Here is an 11,857-nt window from a genome sequence, read left to right as displayed (position 1 = left end):
CTTTTAACAGGAAAAACACAAGAAAAACATAATCACTATACAAGAAATCTATGTGCAAAAACCCAGACTACACCGCGCTCATTAAATGTGGAACACCTGAAGGGAAAACTCGCTTAATACACTTTAAATTGGCTGGCAATACGCAAATTTAAAGCTAAAAGCAAACAAATGAAACTGTAAAAAATTTGGATTAAAAACACAATATGGGTCAAATGCATATAGGAAACTTCATGCACATTGCATAGAGATTACTGCACATATGGTAGCCAACAAAATGGCCACCAAACAAAAGGAGTCCATGTGGTTTAGTCAAGAAAATGACCCCCCACAGGGGAGCACATGGTAACACTAGAATGACCCCCCCACAGGGAAACACACGGCAGACTCTAGCCTCAAAATTGCCTCTTACATAAAACAGACTTTTAGACAGAACATACACTGGACAATTACACAACAATATGAAGTACACATACAACACAATTTGGGCACAATCACAGAACGGACATAAAACACCAACATATCACACTAACATGCACATGTAACAGAAAGGACCCCCTGCTGCATGCTTGCTGGGAGCAGTAGTACCACAAAACATTGTACAGACCACATAACACAGATCTTACAACAGTTAACAATTAACCTAAGCCTTTCAGCACTGTAATAATTACCTCACGTGGAGGGGGGTAAAGCAATCACCACAGTACCTACAGCCCACAAATACTTACCTAACACTATGCAACAACTTTTACCCACTAAAACATATACCCGTTTAATTTTTGGTTGGAAGATTTTTAAACTTGACCAAATCCAGCCAACCAAAACCCACCCCTCTGCTGCTCTCCGCAGAGACAAACCCTTGTCTTTCACCCACAAATCAAGAGTTTAGGACAAAAAACGAGGTCCTTGTTAAGCGGTATTTCTTGTTAGCTAACAGAGAGCGAAATCAGCCACACGAACACGCAAAAAGCGATCCTCTTAATGGCAGAGAGACCTGAAATGTGCCGGCATACTTTTTGCTAGTTCATGATAGTTCATTTCCCCCCCGTTCTTTGTTAGCTATGCAATAATACGCGTTAGTATCCACCAGGCTCGCCAAACTGTCTTGGAAATTCGCTTTAACGAATTTCTCCTTACCGTGAGTACTCGCAGTTGGATGCGCAGAAATCCCCCATAAAGCTGTGCGAATCTCGCTTACCACGACTGCAGCCAAACTACACTATTCCTGCCCATCCAAATACTTTGGTTCTGTTGAATTTGTGGGTGATTGGAGCTCCGTTACCCTAGAATGATCACACGACACTCTAAGGCTGGTTGCAATCCACATAAGGGCCGGCTTTAGGCTCAGCTCTCTGTTTTATTAAGAATACACACATGCCCCCCACATGAATAAAGTCAATCCCTCCCACCGAACAATACAATGGGGATTGCCTATACAGAGGATGTACATTCCAATTGGAGCATAGCCTTTGCTATTATCTATCACTGGTCCTCCCCCATGAGTCTTCTGAGGTCAGCAGACTTCCTCCCCTTCCCCCCTATGAGCCATCTGAGGTCATATTTCCTGTCCTACTAGCTTCTATTGGTATGCAAAATTCTCTGCACAAGCATCTCCCTAAAAATATCAGTCTGTACCTGGATGGGCCCGATACGATCTTTATTAAAACACATCCATCCCAGATACAGTTCAGATTAGTAATGGGTTGTAAGATATGCACAAGCCTACACGTGGAGTTCACACCGCTTGCGCCTTGCGTTATGAAGCCCACGTGGTACCATGCTGCTGATATGTGGATACAGGCCCACGGTCTACTGACAGCAGCATTCGCATGGAATGCCGTGGTGGTATACACGCCGGTCTATAAGCGCAGATCTGCCATCTCATCCATTACCAAGCTGAGTACTGTAATACATACATTGTACATGCGCATGGCCCAATTGCAGCCTTCAGAGCTTTAATTAAGCCACACGAGAGACATATGAATAACACGAATATATGACACATTTAAAGTTCGACCAACAATACAAAATTTCCATGACACCAGTCATACACATCTGTCCCAGTGATACACATCTGTACCAGTGATACACATCTGTACCAGTGATACACATCTGTACCAGTGATACACATCTGTACCAGAGATACACATCTGTACCAGTGATAGACATCTGTACCAGTGATAGACATCTGTACCAGTGAACATCAGCAATGCAGCATAAACTTGTGTAAACAATGATACACCAGCGAGGAGGCTTTCCAGATGCTGAGTATGACGGACGAGAGTAGCGGGGATCTCTCTCTATCAGACTCAGATTCTGAGTATGAGGCAGTTAAAAGTAGTGGGTGAGCAGCAGAAAAGAAAGAAGGGCTTCCCCCATCCACACATTGGAGGTGGATTGGGGAATCCTCCCTGCTGCCGTATTGTATTGTGACAGCGGAGGGGTCGGAGAGCCGGCTCACTCCCAGCCCAGCAACTCTCAGTTGTCACAAACAACTCCCAATCTCTGTTTATGTTCAGGAGACGGAGGGATGGGATCCCTATCATGCAACCACTGTGGTAGCCAATCACCGTGATCACATGATTAGTGATCACCTCCCGGTGTTCAGACCCAGCTAAAGGGCTGCCAGGAGGGGGGGGAGGGGTTATCAGGTTTTAGAGGTTGGGTTTGGATCTAATGTAACCCCCGTCATTGATAGATTGTATTTGATGTCCTTTATAAATACACAAATGTGATATTCCCGCCGTGAGGTCCCCCAGCCATCGTCCTCTGTCCTATAACATCATTTCTGCCGGTTCCAGCCACTCGCATTAAAATATCAGTGGAGAAAGAATGCGAAGTCAATCAGAATGGCCTCAGTGGGACGGATGCGATTTAATATTAGAACGACCCGGCCGCACAGAGGGAGCTGAAGATTTCAGCAATGTTCATGTAACTCATGCTGCTTCCCTCTCCGGAGTCTCTGCTGTGATAAGTAGGTGGAGGTCATTACAAATGCAGCCATGATTACCTCCACGGTATAAGTGCCACACACTACGCCGGGAAAGAGAGCGCCGTCCCCGAGACTTAGGAGACACTTCTGGGGGTCAGCCCACCTAAACGGATCTTGTAGTTTTAGGTGGTTATAGGAAGACTGACTCTCCCGCGTACTTATTTTACCACCCACTTCCTTCATGGACGTCTGTGCTCAGACTATGCAGGGCAAAGCAACAAGTTCCCTTTAATGCACTTCTCCCCAGCAGCATACTCCATACTGACTTTCCTTGTACCTCTCCGCCGCTCCGTTCAGCTGCTGATAGGAAAGTCCAGTATAAGCTTCAAGTCATGGGGATTGTAGATGACACATTGCTGATTGGCCCAGCACGGTCACATGGGGTAAGTCACATGCTTCTTCATACCTGGGGCTACCTAGTATTGCCTTTGTTTCCCAGCACAGAAGTGAAGGAAATGGCAGTGGGTGGGATTAACCTGGGTATGTTTCTTCTATTGTCTCTTTCAGGTGGGTGGTTTCGGGGGTGTTAAAAACAAAAAGTTGAGCTGAAGTTTTACTGTCCACTCAGCTTGGCACAATACAGCCAGCTGGGGCTGTACGCATGCATGGCTGCAATGTTTTGGCATTTTTACTGTGGGGAGCAGATTTTGACAGACGGTACCTTCTGCCAAACTCACCCATTGAGTTCAGTGCATGCAATTGCAGGGCTGGAGTGCAGCATTACAGGGTAATATCAGGCAGTGAGGAGGTGATATCTCGCCTCCTCACTGCCTTTCAAATGTCCTCTGAAAATATGGATTGCTCTTCAGATGGCACTGCAGTTCTCCTTAAAGTGGTTGTAAAGTCTGAAGGATTGTTACCTTTATGTATTCTATGGATGAATGTAAAAAGCCTTCTTTGTGCAGCAGTGCCCCCATCCCCCCAATACTTAGCTGAGCCCCATCGAGATCCAGCAATATGAATGACAGCCTCGCTGTCCCAGGTCTCTGCCTCCGCATTGGCTGAGACAGCAAGCAGGAGCCATTGACTCCTACTGCTATCAATCACAGCCAGTCAGCCAATGAGGAGATAGAGAGGGTGGGGCTAAGCCTTGGCTCCCTGTGTGAATGGACACACGGAGCAGTGGGTGCCCCCATAGCAAGCTGTTTTCTGTGAGGGCACCCGACAGGATGAGCCAGGAGAGCCTGCGGGGGGACCCGAGAAGAGGAGGATCCGGGCTGCTCTGTGCAAACCGCAGGTAAGTATAGACATGTTTATTATTTATCCACTTGCCTACTGGGCCAATTCTGACATTCCTGTCCTACATGGAAAAATTCTCTTTTTTTGCTAGATAATTACTTAGAACCCCCACACATTATATTTTTTTAAGCAGAGGCCCTAGAGAATAAAATGATGGGGGTTACAATATTTTATGTCGCGTGGTATTTGCACAGTGGTTTTTCAAAAGCATATTTTTGGGGAAAAAAAACACTTTAATGAATTTTAGTGAACACAAACACAATATAATACCCAATTTCTTTGTAAAATATAAAAGATGATGTTATGCCGAGTAAATAGATACCACACAAGACATGCTTTAAAACTGCGCACACCAATGAAATGGCGGCAAACCGGTACTTTAGTTTATCATTAGGCAACGGTTTAAAAGGAGGGGCTCTGACGTCACGACGCTATTAGGAATCACACGGCGAGTACAGATAGTGTGCAGAGCACACACAGAGGATGGTTACTATTTCAGAAACACATTTAATATATAGATATGTGAGTGAAGTACTTATGCAGTATAAATAAACCTTTTACAGAAAGATAAGGCACTATATGTATTCTTTTTTTCATGGTCACCAACAATATGGAGGAATAAAGAGGAGAGGTGGAGGAAGTGGAAAGCCCCCTGGAGGATAGAGGGAGAAATCCATCCATCCATATTACAGACAGGGATCAGCAAGCCTAAGAGACCCCCTGAGGGAAAAGTGAATGATTACATCCAGCTACCCAACGGTTTACAAGTCTTTACAGGTTACCAAATGAGAGTTCCAGAGGAGATTTGGTGCTGGAATTATTGGTGTGACGTTGGCGGTGATACCTCGCATGTGTCGTGCGATCGCTGGGCCGACACGTGTGTTCACCTTTGCATGTAAGCACGAGGGGGATGGGGGTTGTTTTATTTTTATTATTTCTTTTTTTCACTTTCATTGCTATCAGAAGGGATGAACAACATGCTTTATGATCACATGGGCCATGACAGGTCCTCTTCTATCAGACCCCAGATTTCTCCACAGATTGGTCTGATTGGCTGCTTCCCCGGCTGGCAGGCGGAGAGTAAACCCAGAGCTGGAAGTGACAGAATCCTTGTTGCTTCCAGTTTCTCATTTCACATAGTGGGAAGAACAACATCAGTTCCTCCCATTGTGTGTGGGGGAGCCGATGCCACCGGTCGCATCTTTGCCGGGCTTCCCGATTGCACAAGATACACGGGAAAGGTGGCGGGGGGAGGGGATGAGACCCCCTTCTTCCACCTGAAAAGTAATCCAACGGCGCATAGTCGCTCAGATTACTTTTACATAAAAGAGAATCGTTGGCACTGAAAAATGATACGTGATCATGGTTGTCGCCTCAGCCATTGTCCCGGTATAACCACTTCAGTACCAGGCTGTGTATATATACGTGCATCCGTATTGAAGCGGTTAAAGAGACCCTGTCACCACCTTAAACAAATGACAGGTCACAGCACACACAGTATTTTATATGCCTACTTCTGGTGTTTTTACTTTCTGTGAATTAGTTTTTATTCACCTGCAATGTGTCTTTGAAGCTAAAAAATGTGATTAGCACAGCCCCCTCCCTTCTTGCATACCATAGCCCTCCCCTCTACTGCGAGTGTCTAATTACTATGTGTGCTGGCCCAGCTCCTCTGCCCCTCCCCTCACTATATAACCTTTTATGGAGGAGACGGAATACTATAGTGTGTCACTTGATTTACAGCTTGAAGTCAACATCCAAGATGGTGGCGACCAGCAGCCGATGCTCAGTTTGGTGTGTATTGATAGAGAGGTTTTTTGTTTTTTTTTGTTAGGAGAGTGCATGTGATCAGCATTGTCCAGACAGAGGGTCAGGGGTCCTGTAGTCTCATAGGACAGTCGGAGGAGAATGAAAACTCCTACAAGCTTTAACCACTGCTGGGTTAGACACTGAGAGAAGTCATAAGACTGCTATATATTGCTGATGAGAAAAGGTATTTAGCAGTTTATATTTACTAAAATAATTGTATTTCCATGCTGTGTGTACTGTGGGAGAGCGGATATAGTGGATGCAGGGTCCGGAGAGACCAGATATAGTGAATGCAGGGTCCGGGGAGAGCGGATATAGTGAGTGTAGGGTCCGGCGAGAGCGGATATAGTGAATGCAGGGTCCGGGGAGAGCGGATATAGTAAATGCGGGGTCCGGGGAGAGCGGATATAGTGAATGCGGGGTCCGGGCAGAGCGGATACAGTGAATGCGGGGTCCGGGGAGAGCGGATATAGTGAATGCGGGGTCCGGGGAGAGCGGATATAGTGAATGCGGGGTCCGGGGAGAGCGGATATAGTGAATATGGGGTCTGGGGACAGCGGATATAGTGAATGCAGGGTCCGGGGAGAGCGGATATAGTGAATGCAGGGTCCGGGGAGAGCGGATATAGTGAATGCAGGGTCCGGGGAGAGCGGATATAGTGAGTGTAGGGTCCGGCGAGAGCGGATATAGTGAATGCAGGGTCCGGGGAGAGCGGATATAGTGAATGCGGGGTCCGGGGAGAGCGGATATAGTGAATGCGGGGTCTGGGGAGAGCGGATACAGTGAATGCAGGGTCCGGGGAGAGCGGATATAGTGAATGCGGGGTCCAGGGAGAGCGGATATAGTGAATGCGGGGTCCGGGGAGAGCGGATATAGTGAATGCGGGGTCCGGGGAGAGCGGATATAGTGAATGCGGGGTCCGGGGAGAGCGGATATAGTGAATGCAGGGACCGGGGAGAGCGGATATAGTGAATGCAGGGTTCGGGGAGACCGGATATAGTGAATGCTGGGTCCGGGGTTTAGTAACACTTGAACTCCACTCTTATCTTCAGTCTTGCACAGTTGTAAAACGCTCAGCTCCTCTACGGAAATATCTAACTCTGATGCTACTGCGCTCTGTGAGATTCATACAGTTTGTATTAAAAGCTGCAGAAAGTTAAACCGAGCCTTCCTCATTTCCTGGCTGGTGGACATCCGGCATCATCTAGCACTTTTCTCCCCAACCTTACTGTCCCTGGCCCACTGCTTTCATTCATTGGATTTCCGTTCTTTCAGGCATAGAAGCTGCACATCACATGTCAGCGTTACCTAGAGACATCTGCATAGGAATGTTCACTACACCAGACTGACACCCACACAGCCAGGCAGATTGATATTTCCAGAACTCCCTCAGGAGCCAGCCCACTGATTGCATCAGGGCTGAGGACTCTTGGGGGGAGTACTGAGGAGGGGCCCTGATGTTTTCTGGGAACTATGTACAGCACCCTGCTAGCCCCTCCCACCAGCCATGACTTCATGACAAATGTTACCAGTGATGACATTTACATTCACCCAACACGTGCAGTACGGCCGGATTCACACTCTGCATTGTGACAATATACGTGGTTTTGTGCGCCGTTAGCAGTGCGTTCTCATTGGGTTGATGTGGTTTCCCGGTAACAATAAAACATGAAATCTAGTTGCGCTAGTCATGCAGTATGCGCTATAACACCTAAACAACACAGCACACCTTGCAGCAAGTAACTGGAATAAGTAGAGAACATGTAAAAGATGAAAGCTTGCTCTGGGATCAGAGGATTTATTAATGCCTCCTGATGGTCTTTGTGATGAGTGTAACTATACTCGGCCGAAGTCCCAACTATGAGCGGCTTACTGGACAGATGTCCCAAAATATGTAAGTGGTGGCAGCACAGGGGGGGTCTAATGGTCCTGAATACTGTTCCTTGTGCTGTCATCCAGTGAGCCGGTTACATTACTGACTTTGAGTGGCTTGGGCATACTAGGTCCTCTCTTTGCCTCCATGAAGATGAGTGAGTCTGGTGATGGAAGGACCATCCCCAAGACCATGGAGATGTATTATGAAGCCCTTTGAGCCCATGGGTTTGTGTCATTTTTGGTATTGTGTAGCTGCATGTATTACATTTACTGTGTGCTCTGTTCTTTTGTTAGCATGCTCTCGTTCCTGAGATTATTGCAGAGCTGCAATGAGAGGTGGCATGCCTTGTATACCAGCCTTTCTCACCTTTTTTCAACAGTGAAACCCTTGAAATAATTTTCAGATGTCGAGGAACCCCTGCTAAAAACAGTTACTTGGGGATCAATTTGAAAAATGCCCCATTTGCAGTGCTGATTGCCCCCCTTAAAGACAGCTAAAAACATAATTGGTATCATGCCACTGGCCCTTCATAGTGACGTTGGCCCCAGAACTGTGCAGGCACCATCACATGGGAGCCAAGCAGCTATAGCTAAGGGATCCCCTGCCATGGCTAGAGGGAGCTGAAAATGTCCCGGCGTCAGTGGGAGTAAACAATGTCCTATCTTTGGTAATAGGGGAACTATTAGTGCCCCATTGTTAGTGTCACTGGGAGAAATAGTGTCCGATCATTGATGTCTCTGGAGGGAATAGTGCTCCATCATTGATGTCTGTGGAGGGAATAGTGCTCCATCATCGATGTCTGTGGAGGGAATAGTGCTCCATCATTGATGTCTCTGGAGGGAATAGTGCTCCATCATTGATGTCTGTGGAGGGAATAGTGCTCCATCATTGATGTCTCTGGAGGGAATAGTGCTCCATCATTGATGTCTGTGGAGGGAATAGTGCTCCATCATTGATGTCTGTGGAGGGAATAGTGCTCCATCATTGATGTCTGTGGAGGGAATAGTGCTCCATCATTGGTGTCTGTGGAGGGAATAGTGCTCCATCATTGATGTCTGTGGAGGGAATAGTGCTCCATCATTGATGTTTGTGGAGGGAATAGTGCTCCATCATTGATGTCTGTGGAGGGAATAGTGCTCCATCATTGATGTCTGTGGAGGGAATAGTGCTCCATCATTGATGTCTGTGGAGGGAATAGTGCTCCATCATCGATGTCTGTGGAGGGAATAGTGCTCCATCATTGATGTCTGTGGAGGGAATAGTGCTCCATCACTGATGTCTGTGGAGGGAATAGTGTTCCATCACTGATGTCTGTGGGAGATATAGTGTCCGATCATTGATGTCTGTGGAGGGAATAGTGCTCCATCATTGGTGTCTGTGGAGGGAATAGTGCTCCATCATTGATGTCTGTGGAGGGAATAGTGCTCCATCATTGATGTTTGTGGAGGGAATAGTGCTCCATCATTGATGTCTGTGGAGGGAATAGTGCTCCATCACTGATGTCTGTGGAGGGAATAGTGCTCCATCATTGATGTCTGTGGAGGGAATAGTGCTCCATGATTGATGTCTGTGGAGAGAATAGTGCTCCATCACTGATGTCTGTGGAGGGAATAGTGCTCCATCATTGATGTCTGTGGAGGGAATAGTTCTCCATCATTGATGTCTGTGGAGGGAATAGTGCTCCATCACTGTTGTCTGTGGAGGGAATAGTGCTCCATCACTGATGTCTGTGGAGGGAATAGTGCTCCATGATTGATGTCTGTGGAGAGAATAGTGCTCCATCACTGATGTCTGTGGAGGGAATAGTGCTCCATCACTGATGTCTGTGGAGGGAATAGTGCTCCATCATTGATGTCTGTGGAGGGAATAGTGCTCCATCATTGATGTCTGTGGAGGGAATAGTGCTCCATCATTATAAAACAGAGAATAATAAGCGAGCGTTTTAAATGTACAAGTAGCTGAGGCACACAGGATAACCAAAATAATCCTCACATGAAAATAAAATAAAAGTGCAGCGCTAGGAGAATATATAAATGTTTCACAATAGATAAAAGTGATCAAAAAAGTCCCAACAACGGTGACCTAGGGTAACAATGCACACTAACCAGAAGTGCACATTATAAGTGCAATGTAGCCAAGATGGAGCTCATAGCGTAGTCATCCGCATGGAAAGGGTAGATGCATTCCCTTGGTCAGTGAAGATCCTCACGATGGTACAGAGCTGGGCAGAAGAAATCCACTAGATGGTAGAAAATGATCACTGCTCCACCAAAAGAGCACTGTTCCTCCACTGTGCAAGAACGATATCTGGGAGAAAAGGTGCTCCCCACAGGGGATCAAGAAAAAATGCCCATAGTGAAGTAAAGTTTAAAAACGAATTTATGCTCCATCATTGGTGTCTGTGGAAGGAATAGTGCTCCATCGTTGGTGTCTGTGGAGGGAATAGTGCTCCGTCATTGGTGTCTGTGGAGGGAATAGTGCTCCATCATTGGTGTCTGTGGAATGAATAGTGCTCCATCATTGATGTCTGTGGAGGGAATAGTGCTCCATCATTGATGTCTGTGGAGGGAATAGTGCTCCATCATTGGTGTCTGTGGAGGGAATAGTGCTCCATCATTGATGTCTGTGGAGGGAATAGTGCTCCATCATTGGTGTCTGTGGAGGGAATAGTGCTCCATCATTGGTGTCTGTGGAAGGAATAGTGCTCCATCATTGGTGTCTGTGGAATGAATAGTGCTCCATCATTGATGTCTGTGGAGGGAATAGTGCTCCATCACTGATGTCTGTGGAGGGAATAGTGCTCCATCATTGATGTCTGTGGAGGGAATAGTGCTCCATCATTGGTGTCTGTGGAGGGAATAGTGCTCCATCACTGATGTCTGTGGAGGGAATAGTGCTCCATCATTGGTGTCTGTGGAATGAATAGTGCTCCATCATTGATGTCTGTGGAGGAAATAGTGCTCCATCATTGGTGTCTGTGGAATGAATAGTGCTCCATCATTGATGTCTGTGGAGGAAATAGTGCTCCATCATTGGTGTCTGTGGAGGAAATAGTGCTCCATCATTGGTGTCTGTGGAGGGAATAGTGCTCCATCATTGGTGTCTGTGGATGGAATCGTGCTCCATAATTGGTGTCTGTGGAAGGTATAATGCTCCATCATTGGTTTCAATTGGAGGAATGGTTCCCTACTGTTGGTGCAGGAATTATTGCCCAATTGTCAGTGGGAGGAATAGTGCCTCGTATCAGTGGGAGAAATAGTACCCCAAGGGCCAGAGAAAGGTATGCAAAGGGCCACAGTTTTGAGACCCCTGCTCTGAAGCAGGGGTCTTCAAACTTTCTAAACAAAGGGCCAGTTTACTGTCATTCAGACTTTAGGGGGGTTGGACTGTGGCCAGTGGAAGTAGAAAATCTCCTGGCATTAGTGGGAGTAAACAGTGGTCCATCTTTACTGTTAAAGGGATGAATAGTGTCCCGTCATTGGTGTCAGTGGAAGGATTAGTGCTCCATCATTGGTGTCAGTGGAAGGAATAGTATGCCATTGTTGGGGTCAAGAATTAATTCTATGCTGTTGGTCACAGTGGGAGGAATAGCATCTCATATCAGTGGAAGGAATAGTGCCTAAAGGGCCATATGTAAAGTAAACAAAGGGCCACATTCGGCCCGTGTGCTGCAGTTTTGAGGCCACTGCTCTAGAGGTATCCTAGGGTTTCATGGAGCCCTGGATGAGAATAGCTGCTGCAGGCTACACTTTTTCCTGGTGGGAGCCTTTCTTGTTTTAATGGTCCTATAAAAGGCTACATAAAAATGCAGTGTGATTTACAATGCTTCAGTTTATATATTTGGACCTTCCAATTCACTAACCCAAAACACGTATTTAGATTAACACAGTCATAAATTGTCTGTTCTAAATCTCTGATTCATTCCATTTAAAAGAAGAGAGTCA

General features: G+C 46.4%; 1 long non-coding RNA gene across 1 annotated transcript in view; it reads left to right on the top strand.

The window, feature by feature from the left end:
• Positions 1-4,565: 4,565 nt before the first annotated feature.
• The window catches only part of LOC149438122 (uncharacterized), a 31,123-nt gene continuing 23,831 nt past the window's right edge, over positions 4,566-11,857 (top strand). Inside the window, exon 1 of the long non-coding RNA XR_016307952.1 lies at positions 4,566-5,123. This is a non-coding gene — a long non-coding RNA (uncharacterized LOC149438122). The remainder of the gene's footprint in view (positions 5,124-11,857) is intronic.

Source organism: Staurois parvus, unplaced genomic scaffold (assembly GCF_062004578.1).
Source record: "Staurois parvus isolate SC_StPar_1 unplaced genomic scaffold, SC_StPar_1.0 ptg001215l, whole genome shotgun sequence".
NCBI classification, from domain to species: Eukaryota; Metazoa; Chordata; class Amphibia; order Anura; family Ranidae; genus Staurois; species Staurois parvus.
This window is presented reverse-complemented; position numbering and strand designations above follow the sequence as displayed.